At 39.0% G+C, this 15,673-nt stretch overlaps 1 protein-coding gene across 2 annotated transcripts in view; it reads right to left on the bottom strand.

Annotated features, from left to right (window-relative positions):
• Positions 1-15,673, bottom strand: part of LOC121515488 (metabotropic glutamate receptor 8-like) — a 258,625-nt gene that overhangs the window by 66,621 nt on the left and 176,331 nt on the right. The gene's annotated exons all lie outside the window — the stretch shown is intronic.

Genomic DNA, 15,673 nt, shown 5'->3' with positions numbered 1-15,673 from the left:
AAACATGTAGAAACCTGTTAAAGAAGTTATTAGACAAACGGTGGCTTGCTTTAGCTGTGTAGCTTTAGCTAGAGCTAACATAGCCACGCTAGCTATTTAATAAACATAACTTTATAAGCAATTTTGCTAAGTTAGCTTTAGCAACATGAGCTGCAGCAAACGTCGCTAAAGCAAACATAGCTTTGTAGATAATGTATCGACGTAGCTTATCAAGCTGCTTTGTGGAATAAGCTTTAACTATGTTAGCTACATAGCAATGTTATGTGTAGCTAGGTTACCTTTAGCAACATAAGCTTTAGCAAACATTGCTAAAGCAAATGTAGCTATAAAGATAATGTATCTACATAGATTATCTCTTACTTTGGTGCATAAGCTAGAACTACATTGCTACATAGCAATGTTATGTGTAGCTAACTAAGCTTTAGCAACATGAGCTCTAGCAAATGTTGCTAAAGCAAACAATGCTACATAGATAACTTATCTACATGCTATAGCGAACAAAGCTGCTTGTAGGTTAAACTTCAATTATTTCAGCTACATAGCAATGTTATGTGTAGCTAAGTTAGCTTTAGTAATGTGAGCTTCAGCAAATGTAGCTAAAACAGTTGTGCTACATAGATAATGTATCTACATAGCTTACCTAGCTGCATTGTGGGATAAGATTAACTATGCTAGCTACATTAGCTACGTAGCTTAATTGGCTTTCTAGTAACATCATCTGTAGCTAAGTGAGCTTTGGTTACATGAGCTTTAGCAAATGTCACTAAAGCAAACAATGCTACGTAGATAACATATCTATGTAGCTAACAAAGCTGTTTTATAGGATCAGCTTCAAATATGTTAGCTGCATAGAAATGTTATATGCAGTTAGGTGTAGTCAAGTTAGCTTTAGCAACATGAGCTTCAGCAAACATGGCTAAAGCAAATGTAGCTATGTAGATAACATATCTAAGTAGCTTACATTGCTGCTTTGTGAGATTAGCTTTTACTATGTTAGATATGTACATGTGTAGCTGAGTTAGCTTTAGTAATGTGAGCTTCAGTAAATGTAGCTAAAACAGTTGGGCTACGTGAATAATGTATGTACGTCGCTTACCTAACTGATTTTTTTGATAAGCTTTAACTATGTTAGCTACATTAGCTACATAGCTAAATTTCCTATCTATTTACACCATCTGTAGCTAAGTTGGCTTTAGAAACGTTACCTCTAGCAAGAATATTTTAAGCTAACTTAGCTATGTTGATATGTGGCCTACATAGCTGCTTTAAGATAAGATAAGATAAGATATTCCTTTATTAGTCCCACAAGGGGAAATTCCAATTTACAGCAGCAAAAAGTATCTTAGACAAAGCAGGCCATTGGCAACAGAAGCACAACAGAAATAGAGTACAAATAAAAATAGTATTGCAAGAGCACTAATAAATACAAAAATATGGAATATAAAAATGTTGACTTACAAGTTATAAATAGTATTTACAAACAGTTATGTACAGGTTGGGTATATTACAGATTGGGTGTGGTGGAGATATTAATATGTACACCTATATACACATATATACTATACACATACACACACACACACACACAAACATATATATATATATATATATATATATATATATATATATATATATATATATATATATATATACAAACATATGTACAGATAATTTATATAAATATGAGTTCTTGCATGGATTATTTTGAGCAGTTCCTGTTGTGGAGTTATGATCCTAGCTCAGCTTTGGCTACACTAACTACGTAGCTTATGCAGCTAATGAAGCTACATAAGCTGTGCTTGCCATGTTAGAATGTTTTCATGGAGGATCAGATTTTTCCCTGATTACTCAACTTCAGTAAACGTTTTGTAATCAGGTTTTTAACTTTAAGTGTCCTAACCCTTTACCTTAACTCGTACCTTAAGCCCCCCACCTATCAGAGTGCTGGGCATCTACCCTAACCAAACCCCAAACAGAAGCTTAATCTGATTTTATTTCTACATTTTTAGTCTGTCTTTCAGCTCTGAAATAGACGGTGTCTTAGATGAGGGATCTGTGAGACGGTCTGAAGCCAGACTGTTTTGAAAATAATCAATCAGATGTTTCAAAACTGTTCGTCATCTTTTCTAACATTTTTTCCCCAGGAGCCCTCAATACCTGTATGATGTGCAAATGCCATTTTCATCAAATCTTTTGGGTTGTAGTCTTTAGAATAGGCGATCATGAGGATGGAGATACCTCAATCTAGGTTCTGAACGTTTTGCTGGTTCAAGTCCTGTTTGGACCAAGTCTGGAAACTGGTCTGGGAGATGTTCCTGTTAGCAAGGGAGTGAACCCCGAACCGCTCAGGCTGTGCTCCCAGACAGCAGCCTCACTCTGACATCTATGCATTGGTCTATGGGATCCTGTTTGTGCACATGCACGTGTTTCAGCTGACGGGACTGTAGCACCAGTGACTGAATTTCCCCTTTAGATAAGTTTCAAGAGAAATGCTCAAATTTTTGTGAGAGTTTTTTGATATCTTCAGATGTTTGAAATTAAATCAATCAGAAATGATTAAAAGCCATAGCTAAAAGATAAATTTAAATACTTTTGTCCTTTTTATGCTTTAATTCCTCCACAATGCATCTGTTCCATCCTCCAGATACCACGGTGGAATAAATGATCATTAATGTGAGATAAAGGGATTATAAACCTTCATGATTTTGAGCTAACAAGACAAAAAGACAAGAGAAAGCATCAAACATTTCAAAGTGCTGATGGCAAAAAGTGCCGAGGCCTGTCGTTAAACTTCACTCACTTCTGTCGGAGCTCTTCCTCTGAGTTTCTCCACCAGGAGATTTTGGAGTTTGTCCTTGCCGTTGGGCAGAGACTAACTCACAAAGGATTATGGGAACTTGGAATGAGCCAAATTTCCTATAACTAACCCATTAACATAGAAAAATACATCTGAGTCCATCTCATTAGCTGTGATTGAATAACAGAGTGGAGACGACATGGCCGTGTTTTATTTGAGACTCTGTAAAGCCCTTGTGAAAAATGTTCTCAGAGTAATTACGGTTATTAGACCCGCAGAGCTCTGCGATACGCCGCCGGCCACGGAGCGAAGACGAAGAAAGAGGGAGGGAACTAAGTGTTGGACTGGACCCTCCATCAACAGACAAGACTTCTCAGAATTAATAGGAGCTTAGAAATGAAATCCAATTTAATTTTAATAGCAGGCGGGCAGAGGGGGGATCCGTCCGAGGGGAGACATTCTCACCAGCAGTAAAGACTGATTACACGTCTGTGCGGCGGTAATGAATGAGCCTCCAACGGCGAGCCGGTGATGTCAGAGAGGAGATGTACGGTCGGGATGATCGCGGCTCGCTGCAGATGATGAGTGCCTCCTCAATATTTAAAGAATACACATGTTTGATGCTGGGAATTCAAATGGAGCCTGAAGGCAGCATTTTAGATTTATATGAGTCTCCGGGTCCCAGAGGTCTGACTCCGACGTCTGAGGATGAATATCTTCGCTGAATCCTCTTATTTTGGCTCACATCAACTCTCTGTGTGGCCTCAGCTGACTTTATCCCTGTTTTTGTCCTTGGTCTTATTTTAGGAGCATTTTAATACTGTGTTAAAGTCAGATGTAAGTAAAATATCTGTCATTCTCTGATTAGATTTGAAAGTACTTTTTATTAATATTTAAGCTCAGGGGTGTCAAACTCAAAGCCCAGGGCCAAATCCGACCTGCGATGCAGTTATACTTGGCCTGCAAGATCAGATCTTTAACTCTAAGTGGCCCACCGGTATGAGGTCTGCAGATGAAAATATAAACTTAACCTCGATGATTTAAAACATCCTTGTTAATTCATAAAAATATGAAAAAATGGAGGGCAAAAGTAATAAGATAAACAGTCAGTAATGTGGGAAAATGGTAACCTGGCAAAGCAGATTGATACGCCTGTTTCTGTGTTTCTCACTGGCGAACCCATCTTGCTAAGCTCCCGTCTGAACCATTTGGGCTCGGTTAGAAAGTGACAGGACCAATCAGAGACGAGGGGCAGTACTTTCAGAACGGCGGAGTCGTGACGTAAGCAAGCAGCAGCAAGAGCTAGGGCAGTTATGGAGGAAGAGATTAATGTGGATGCTGCTAAAGCACCAGTTTTATCAGAACTTGATGACATTTCTTCATTAAAAGAAGAACAAAGAACAGCAGTTCGTGTTATGCAGTTCTATATGGAGTTTACTCCTTTAGTAGGGGCACAACTTGGTAATGGCCATGTCACATGTTTTGTTGCTCTGATTGGCCCGTAAAGATGTGACAGACAGAATGTTCATCCAATCACCCTCTGAGTTTTTTTTCAAAGGCTCTGCCCTTTCCCAAACACTGAGTCAGTGTTAATTTTGTCAGCCAATTTTCATTTTAGTTTTAGTTTAAGTCTTTAAATGAAATGCATTTTTGTTTTAGTCCCATTTTAGTAATCTTTACCCTTTTTAGCTTTAGTCTAGTTTTAGTTGATGAAAACTCAAAACATTTTAGTCTAGTTTTCGCCCATAAAATGTCCTCATATTTTAGTCAAAGCATTTATTCTCTTGTCTAAATCTGGTACCAAACCATGGTAGTGTGTTCTCTGCTCCCTGCCAAACCTGGGGTCCCTGCTTTCTACAGCTGAGAGACAGAACAGATACAGATGCATTGCATTTTGACAGATTTAACCACAGAGGAGAAATCATCATCATCATCATCATCATCATCATCATTTTGAATGTCCGATGAAAACTAATTTAAATTTTAGTCTAGTTTTAGTCATCTTGACGAAAACTAAACTTAGTTTTTGTCAGTTTTAGTCATCACAGATCTATTTTTATTAGTCTTAGGCCGGCCACACATTACAGGATTTTAAGCCGGATTTGGGGCAAGATTTGCCTCACCCGACGATTGTGGGGACGTATCCCGAGAGGAGCCTCATCGCAAACGACTGTTTGTCTGACTAGTCGGCATGTGTGTGTCTGCATGTGTGAACACGATTGTTTTACTGCTCCAAATCGTGTCGTAGCCTCCAAAATCCTGAATCGTAAATATCAAACACTTTTGATATTTTTATCCCCTCAAATACCAGAAAAATCCACCATTCCCTCTCCCCCTCTCTTTCTCCACCTTTCAGAAAATGTGTGCTGAAACAAGCTGTTCTCAGATTTAGCTCCTGGTGACCTCACCAGGAGTGTAAGCACTCGCCCCCAGGTTTGGTTGGCCCTCCCCCACTTGGAGGAAAGTTCTGCCCTCCTCTACTGATCCTCTCAGCTACCAGCTGAGATGCTGGGTAGCTCAGTGGGTTATCCTGCTGGCTACGGTCTGGGAGGTTGATGGTTCGAATTCCAGTCAAGTTCTAACCTTTGGATAAAAGTGTCTGTGGTAGCAGGAGTACTGCATCCATTTCCTGAGAGGGGTGTGGTCAGGGGCGGAGTCAGACAACTAATTAAAATTTAAAGCCACAGACACAGAAACGGCTCGTTCTGAGAAGGGCTGAAATAGAGGGGGTTTTAAACATACAAAAATCCTATACTGGAGTGTTTTTCAGCAACAAACTTCACAGGCGTGTTTTGGGGACCTCTGAGACCAATTTAAGCTTGTCTTAAAAGGGTATAATATGTCTCCTTTAATTTCAGCCATTATTTCTTCCTGAGTCTTTCCCCTGTTTTATGATTGTTGCTGCACCTGTAACACATGCCAGGACAGCCTGTTGTGGAGAGACAGTATCAACAGACATCTGTGTTTTGTTTTTTTTCTGAAGTCACATGATCATGGGAGGTCGTAGGCAAGTCAGCAGGTGTGTGGTCCCAGTGATCTGACAGTCTGGCTGAGTCGTCTAGTGTGTGCGTTCAGAGGAGTAAAGTTGAAAAATCTTTGGAAATTGTCCTCAAGTCTGTGGTCTCCCACAGTTTAAAAATCGTTTCAGATTTAAAAAAATCATCTAGTGTGTGGCCGGCCTTGGTCTAGTTTTTGTCATGGACCTAAAGGCTCTTGGCAAATACAGAGTATATGCAGGAATCTTGGAGTTAATTTTAATACCTTTTTAAGACTTTTTTAAGACCTTCTCAATATTTTTTAATACCTCACCGCCACTTCAAGCTGTAACCATTTACATCAGTGACATTTTTAACTTAACAGTTTATAGACTATGATACAACAAAATTCAAATAGGCTGGGATAGTAAATCTTTGTGCTTCTGAATTTCTGCCTACCCTGGTGCTCTCAGAGACAATTTACGAACGCACCCACAATAGCCTAGTTTTTTATGTACCTGTTCATCTTTGTTTTTTAATAAAAATTAATAAATTCACACACTTTTACGATGTTTTTGGGACTCAAACTCTTGGACAGCTAATTCAGAAAAAATACTTTCAAAATTTAAGACTTTATAAAGTCTTGATAAGACTTTTAAATACTTTTTAAGGGTCTTAATTTTCCCAAAATTGATTTATCACCTTTTAATACTTTTCAAGACCCCGCAGATACCCTGAAATAGTTTTAGTCATAGTTTTAGTCGATGAAATTAACACTGCGCTGTGTATGAGTGGTTTAACAGATGGATGTGTGAAAGGTTAGGAAAATGGACCATTAGAAAATAAGAAATCCATCAAAGAAGACCAAGGACTGTTCAGCAGAAAGAATCCAACATCAGACAAGAATGGGACAACATTCCTCACCAAAAAGTCTTAAAATGTGTCTCTTCACTTCCCAGATGTTTACAGACTGTTGTTAAAAGAAGAGGCGATGCTATGCTACGGTGAACATGGCCCTGTCCCTACTTTTTTGATTTGTTTTGCTGCTATCAAATTCAAAATGAGTTCATATTTTTCACTAAATGGTAAAATGTCTCGGTTTCAACTTCTGATATGTTATCTATGTTCTATTATGAATAAAAAAATGGATTTATGAGATCCAACAATAATTGCATGCTGATCTTGTTCACATTTTACATAGTGTCCCAACTTTTTTGGTGTAGATGCATGCATGAAACAGCATACATTAGTGTCTGTGGCTGTGTTGGGCTCCACTTAGGAACCACTTACGTATAAGTAAGGTTTAACAGGTACTGCATGGGTCAATACAAAAACTATATATATCACATCTACCACTCAAACATGCCACTCTTGGTCTATAAAACATCTAAAACGGTTTCTGATGAGGAGCGTTTGCAGCCTAGAGCTATTGCTGAGCTGAGCCGAGTGATCCAGACCAATAAAATTCTATAATTCCCATCAGTACCAAACGCCTTTTGACCTCCTGTGTGCTAACAAGGCTTGATGACTGATGATGATGAGGATGACGGTGAAGGTCTGATTGAGGTGAGGCAGACAGCTTCATCACACCTGCTGGCATTTCAATTACACATCACTTACTGAGCAAATGTAATTCCTTCCTGACAGGACGGACGTGTTTCTGTTTCCCTGCCTCTCTCGCAGGCATCCCTCTGTTTCAATTAGATTTGGAAATTAGATAAACGGCAAACTAATTACAGAGGTTAGCGGTGATGGGATGAGTTCAGGGGGAAGGCCTCGCCGTGGCGTCTCACACTCTTGAATTCATTTACATTAATGTAGCATTTTCATTGGCTCTGTTGTTTATCAGTCACGTCAGTCTGTGTCAGAGTCATCTGCCCAGGATTAATCGTGATGTTTCCTCTCAGCGCTGCTTCTGACTCAGTGTTATAAAAACATGACAGACACGTCTGAGGGCTGCTCGACATTCATGAATTCCTCCAGCGTACATGTCAGAACTAAAGAGTGCTCTGTGCTTTAACAGCCGTTTTCATTTTCTGCTTATCTTGCTGCGTTAAGTTATTTGCATGAAACAGGAAATAAAACCAGAGCACATCGTAAAAGTGACATAAATCATCCAACACGTCACTCAGATGCCTGTCAACTTCACATTTCTCTGCTCTGTGACATTTATGGGTTGTTTCTCAGGAATTGAGGGCAACTTTCACTTTGTTTTTTTATTCACAATAAAACCTGTGAAAAAGAAATCATTCAGATCAAGGAACTCCAAAGCTTCAGCTAAATATCAAAACTGCTGAAATCAGGGCAGCCAAGTTTCACTATACAGCCATGTGCATGTTTCAGGTGTGTAGAGTGCAAAGAACTCATCAATGTGCCACAACCTGAGGGCGGCCAGAGTCAACCTGGACACACGTCGGCACGCATGTGCGTCACTTAGCAGCAGAGGTCAAGCTGAACGGCATCTCTTTTGTCCTCGCCTTTTCAACCCTGGTGATGCACCTGGAGACCTCCTGCAGTTTTCAGGCTCTTGAGACATCCACAGGGCTGCTGGCAATCCTGCTACCTGCTTGGACAGTGGCTTACCCACCACACTCATCCCTTACTCTTCCCTAAAGGTGCAGACTTTATTTTTCCAACAGGTTATTTCCATGCTGCTGGTAATGTGCAAGGACATCCAGAGCATGACCTGAGTTGTGTCAAACCTCCTTCCTGCCAGATGGGACCCTCAGGCGCCTTACTCCCCACATCTACGCCTTACTTCAGCCTAACATTTTGACCCAAATGTGCCTAAAAGTTCTGCACAGTACTGTATTTCCAACAAGTTCAACATCAAAACTAACCTTGCAAAGCAGATGGATTTGCCAGACTCCATGTCTGGATAAGACTGGGTAAGACCTACATGCATGAAAATTGACACAAATGCTTAGCATGATTAGATGAAAAAGTCTCTCTGGGCCGTCTTCAGAAATATACAGGAAGTGCACTACAAACAGCTAAAGGTCAAATTTTCACATTTTTTGGTGATTCACACGTTTCATATTTTAACAAACTAGTCAGAGGGCATTCATCCAATTGACTCCAGGATTTTTTTGCTCATACTAGACAACCCAGAGATCTGGCGTTGTGCTAAGTGTGGGTTTTCATCATAGGGTGGGGCCATGACTAGAGTCCAAACTTAGAACATGTACAATTTTTGTACCATAAATAATGCATTATTGTACACCAATACTGCCTTATAACTTTTTAATGCTTATGCTGATTATCACCAAACTTTGCAGGGATGATCACAGATTGATCCTGAATACACTCAACATCAATATTATTACCTGGTCAAAGCGCCCCCTTCTAGAAATTGAACAAGACCACTGCAACTTATGGTGGCCCTAAAGGCCAACAGGTTTAATATTTTGAAAGTGCAAAAAACAATTCAAAAAACATAAATATGTTCACCAAACACAAAAATATTTCACAAAACACAAAAATATTTCACAAGACACAAAATATTTCATTTCATATTTGTGTTTTGTGAAATATTTTTGTGTTGCGTGAAATATTTTTGTGTTTTGTGAAATGTTTTTAGTGTTTTGTGAAATGTTTGTAAGTGTTTTGCAAAATATTTTTGTGTTTTGTAAAATATTGTGTTTTGTGAAATGTTTTTTAGTGTTTTGTGAAGTATTTTTGTATTTTATAAAATTTTTTTATGTTTTGTGAATTTTTTTGTGAAATACTTTTGTGTTTTGTGAAATGTTTTTAGTGTTTTGCGAAATGTTTTTAGTGTTTTGGTAAGTACTTTTGTACTTTGTAAAATTTTTTTGTGTTTTGTGAAATTTTTTATGTGAAATATTTTTTGTGTTTTGTGAATTATTTTTTGTACTTTGTGAAATATTTTTTTGTTTTGTGAAATATTTTTGTGTTTTGTGAATTGATTTGTGTTTTGTGAAATTTATTTTACACTTTTTAATTATTAATCCTTTTGGCCTCCGGGGCCACCGTAGCAACTGGACCAGAGCTTGTGTTCACACTGACCAAATGGAATGGGACTTTAAGGTCAGGTTTACTCGGATCCAGGCCCTGGTTCTTAACATGACATCAGTACCACCATCACTGACGTCGATAAATCTCTAGATATCTCCAAGCTTAGACCTAACAAGTCCAAAGCCAAGACAAACAAGTTTAGGCTCTTAGCTTTGCTGCAACAGATCCCATCATAATAAAGTCATCACTGAGAAGCAAAAAGCAAGCTGTTCACAGCCGCCGTCTTCTCTCCAAAACACAGTGTTTGCCAAACGTTTGTGAGTGCTGCCGAACACTACACAGCTGCTCGATCTCTGACATCCAGGCAGTTTTCTCCCCCTCCCAATTATTGCTGCTTTCAAACAGAAAGAGCGACACTCAGCCTCTGTCGACACCACTTCTTCATCTGCCGACGTCTCCAACCAAACAAACAGCGGTAAGAAAAAAACATTCACAGGAAAACACACCAGAGGCTTTCAAATGTAAATCCAGCTTTCATATCCACTCAGAGTGTTTCAGGGGAATCTGGAACACAGAGGAATACAAAAGGAAGGAACACCGCTGTAAGAAAAAAAAGGTGAGAAAACAATGAGGCTCTTAAGTCAGCAAACACATCGTCCAACAAAGCAGAAGAACAGTATGAAATATTCATGTTCTCCTCTGGTAAATGGTGTTTCTGGAGTCTCCAGGTGGAAGAACTGATCCTCTGAGTAAAAAACTCGCTTTTCCCTGAATGAAAGAAACTCTTTATCCCCGACAAATCCATTCCTGCTAAAAATACCTCTATCTGCTTTACGTCTAAAAGGCAGAAAGCAGCTGAATGCTCATTACATCCCCCAAATATCCATATATCCTCATGATTTAGCTCGTCTAAAGGACTTTACAGAGAAGGAAATAATGAGGAAATCACAGCAGCACCGGAGGAAATCATACCTGGAGAATTCTCAAAAGCACTCTTCTTTCAACCTTGGACATGCAAACCTCTGTTAATGCATGAAAACAGTCCACACACACCCAGTCATTTTTGACTGCTTTTCACCCATTCTTAAAGTGAAAACCCCACAAAGACAAGACAATTAATGCTCAGATCCGTAAACTTAAGCTTTATTTTAGGCCTGTCCACACTGAGATGAAGATGATATATTGCCATTTCTTTTTGAAAAAGTTTTCTGTAAAGATGGGATTGTTTCAGGAAATATCCGCGTAAACACGGAACCACTGAAAACGACTGAAAATGCTGTAGTGCATATGCCAAGCCTGTACATGGCACTGTTTTACTACCACGGAAATGCACCAAAAGAGAGAAGAAGATCACAGAAAACTGACACAAACTTTCTACTAGTTGCCCTTCTGGTTGTTCTCCGCGTTGGATTTAAGAGCATCTGGTGTATGCGTTTCGTGGTGGTGGTGAGGGAGCGTCAGATTTTACGGTAAACGCCAGAACAAGCTCAGCAGCTTCTGCAGCACGAACACAACTCTGTAATCAGCCATAATGGTTTTGGTTGGACCCACACATGCGTCTTCAGTGAGCTTCAAAAATATAGCCGTCCACACGGAGATGAAACAGTAGTCGTTTATGGATTTATGCACTCTGGGACCTGTTTTCAAAAAGTATCTACTGTCACCCAAAACGCTGTTTCCGTGTGGATGAAACACCAATATGACAAAAAACTTTTCCATATACTCCTGAATTCGTCTCCATGTGGACGGGGTTTTAGAAATAATCATTCAGGCTGTATTTGACGCTTGTGAAAAGTCCAACAAAAGTTGGGATAGTGGCAAGAAAGAGCTGGGAAAGTTGCTCAAAAACACCATCCACAGGTAAGTAGGTTAATTTGAAGCAGGTGATCGCACTCCTGAAAGGCTTGGTCATTCACAATCATTTGTGGTGTTGGGTTCTTTTTTTGAAAGACTGCATGGGCAAATAGTTCAGTTGTTTATGAGCAACGCCCCCCAACATGCAACTACAAGAGATTTCTCCATCTGCGGTCCATAATATCACCAACAGATTCGGAGAGTCTGGAGAAATCTCTGCACATAAGAGGCAAGGATGAAAACCAGCACCAAATGCACAAGACCTTTGACCCCTCTGCACTGAAAACCATCATCTTTCTGTAATGGCTGTTACAACATGAGCTCCAGAAAATTATCAGTTAACACAGTGCAGTGCAGTGTACCCATGTCTATTATGACTCTACCATGAAAAGTTAAAGCTACATATTACAAACATCCAGAAGCCCCACCCACCTTTCTGAGCCTGAGCTCACCTGATATTGGCTGACCTAAAGGGTAAAAGTGTGCCGGGTCTGACAACTGCTTCAATGTCAGTGCAGCACGCTTGGAGGTGGGGCTAGCTCGCTTTGGCCTTCTTGAGCAGGACCATTTAGAAAGAGCCTGGCTCGGCCAAACTGGTGACGGAAAAGTAAATCAGCACGGCTTGGTTTGTGGAGAAAGACCCATATAATAAATAATACCATATAATAAGTATAGTTATAACTATGGTTACACAGCATTACAGTGGGATTTTGATAAAACATTACAAGCACTAATGACTATTTATAAAGTCTTATAACAGTGATCAAAACTAATTATGTCAATGGCTGCAATGACTTATAATGTGTTTAGTGCCTTTAGATATAAGTCTTTATGGACACTGGCATTTTAATTAATTATCATTAATCCTATAAGGCATTATAATTAGTCATGAATGCTTATAACGATACAGCATTATAGGTACGTTTTAACACATTATAAGTATACTTATTATGTTATAAGTAGGGCTGTCAAAGTTAACGCGCTAATATCACGTTAACTCAAATTACTTTTAACGCCGCTAATTTTTTTGTCGCACGATTAACGCATGCGATGCGCGTTCTGTATGACCCTTGACCCATCCCGTAGTTTGCCAGACCAGGAAGTGGCGCCGTCGTGATGCTGTACAAGCGAGCAGAATCTGTTGTTGACATGAGCAAACATTTGCATAAAGAAAGCATTGTTGTCCATTTGTGTTGATAAGGGTATTTAAATCTTGAGAAATAGTGCTGTAAGGTACATTTAGAACAGACAAAAAAAGTGTGATTAATTTGCGATTAATCAAGAGTTAACTATGGAATATGTGAGATTAATCACATTTAAAAATTTTAAGCTATCGACAGCCCTAGTTATAAGGCATCATAGAGGGGGCATAGACAGTGTTACCAAATTAATACATAATACTGAGCACAGTTTGAGTCAAATACCAGCACAAAAATCAATCAATCAAATGTCATGATATTGCTAAATGATGAAGGTAAAATGAAGCAAAACTGGAACTCAAATGAAGAGCCATTTGAGGGCCAAAAGAGTCAAAGGACGACATGTTAAGTTTTGCTTTAAATTTCCCTGGATAATAACTCCATGGAGAAGCAGCAAGGATGAGGGGGTGAGGAAGTGCAGAGCTACAAGTGTAGAACGTGCGATATGGCGATTTCAGCGTATAGGCAGATCGTCATCACATACTATTGCTTCACGATTTAAGATCGTCCTATCTTGTACTACTAAGTGTATAAAGATTAAAAAAAAAAAAGATTTGCAAATCTCTGTTTTCTGTTTTTATCCACATTTAACACAGTGTCCACACTTTTTTTAGTGATCAGAGTTTTGATATTGTTTGTTAGCAGAGGTTAAAGGGCTTAACTTGTCATTTCACTCCTTGGTTCTTCAAAAGCAAATGAGTTAGGCCTCATATTTCTGAGGGACTGCACATGAATTCAGACCAAACACGTCTCTGGATTGCTGTCCAGATTTGAAGTTTCACAATGATTTTAGAAATCAATAGATAACTCTACTAAAAACTGAGCACTCAATACTGGGTAATGACAATGAATAAAAATCCAACATGCCTCAGTGTAACTGGGTAAAACATTAGCAAACATTAGAAAGCCCATGTTTCTGCTAGATAACTGTAGATCAGTGATACTCAACAGTTGGCTCTGGAACCACATGTGGCTCTTTTGTGATCATTTGTGTCTCTTATGTCTTTGCCCTGTTTTGCCACTTTTTGCCAATTTTTGGCCATTTTCTCTCATTTTTTCACCACATTTAGACCATTTTTGCCACCTTTAACTTGTTTCTATTGCTACTTCAAGCCGTTTTTGCAACTGATGTTGATTTGTGGCTCTTTTATGTCTCAATTTTAAATATTATTCACCCAGAAAACCTTAAAAAAAAGGAAACTTTTTGCCCCTTTTCACAATTTTTTGGCCACTTTTCACACATTTAAGCAACCTTTTGCCATCAAATACCACTTGTTTCCTATTTTTTGCCCACTTTTGCCACTTTTTTTTTTCTAAATTTTCCACTTTTATCCATTCAAATCCTTCATTCCCCATTTTTGCCACTTTTTCCTCCATTTAAGCTACATTTTGCTGTTAAATGTCACTTTAATCCCATTTTTTGCCACTTTTAACTCATTTTTGCCCCTTTTCACCATTTTTTGCCACTTTTTTCCCATTTAAGCTACCTTTTACTTTAAGTACCACTTGTTTCCTATTTTGTGCCCATTTTTGCCACTTTTTTTTTTTTTTCCAAATTTTTCCACTTTTATCCCATTAATGCCCTTTTGCCCCTTTTTTTCCACATTTACCCGGTTAAGCTACCTTTTGCCATTAAACACCACTTTTATCCCATTTTTTGCTACTTCTGTTTGCTACTTTTTCCTCGTTTTCTTGCCACTTCTGTCACATTTTTGCACTTTTTCACAATTTTTTGCCACTTTTTTCTCATCGAAGCTACCTTTTGCCATTATACTACCTGTTTCTTATTTCTCATTGCCCAGTGTTGCCACTTTTATCCCTTTTTCATGATTTTCTTGCCACTTTTGACTGCTTTTTGCTCATTTTAGTCGCTTTTAACAATTTTTTTTTGGCCATGTTTTTCCCCTTTTGAACATTTTGCCACCTGTAATTTATCTTTTGTCACTCCTCACCCACTTTGCTACTTTCTGACCTTTTATTCATTTTTTTTCTCCCCGTTTTCACCCATTTTTGCTGCTCTTTGACATATTGCCAACATTAACTTGTTTTTATTGCTACTTCAAGCCATTTTTGCCACTTTTCACCATTTAGATTGTGGCTCCTGCAAAGTTATTTTTCAGCAGCTTGGCTCTTTGGTTGAGCAGGGTTGAGTAACACTGCTGTAGACAAATGGAGTCATTCTCTGGTGTTAGCTAATATGATTGTCACTGATAAATCTCACAGTATTATTGATCTCTGTGCTCTGATAAAACCTCTGTCTCATGGGATAAATCCTAAAATAAAGTGTCTGGCTGTGTTCAATCTTACACAACACCACAGTTTTTTTTCTCAGATGTTATTCATTGATCACATAAGGAGTAAATCAATACTTCTGATCATAAATACACAGCCATCAGTTGGAAAATGACTCTTCACATTTTAAAGTTTTCTTCAGTAAAGCCGTCAAAGGAACATTCATATCAAACACCCAGGCCCAAATTAAGTCATTTAGCATTCACCATAAACAAAATGTTTGGCTCTGAAAGAGTCTGACTCACTTCATCTCCATCCCAACGCTTCAAAAACTCCCTTCAGAGGTGAAAAAGAAGCATGACTAGCCTGTCAGGATGGTGTTTGTGCTTTAACTCTGCAGCTGATTAGAGAGAGACACGCTCTAATCAGATCTCAACACGTGAGTCAGGAGTTCAAACGTGTCTCTATTATCTAAACAAGCGTCTGCTGTCAGACGCTGCTGCTGGCACACAAACAAACACAAGACTAATTATAGATCACAATCAATGAGGGGCTGACCGAGGATCCATCCACTCCACGCTGCAGAGTCTCAGAGCCGCCGAGGTTCTGATCCTGACCTTCAGAGAGGAAGACGAGCTCTG

This window comes from Cheilinus undulatus, linkage group 9, assembly GCF_018320785.1.
Source record: "Cheilinus undulatus linkage group 9, ASM1832078v1, whole genome shotgun sequence".
In the NCBI taxonomy this organism is placed as follows: domain Eukaryota; kingdom Metazoa; phylum Chordata; class Actinopteri; order Labriformes; family Labridae; genus Cheilinus; species Cheilinus undulatus.
This window is presented reverse-complemented; position numbering and strand designations above follow the sequence as displayed.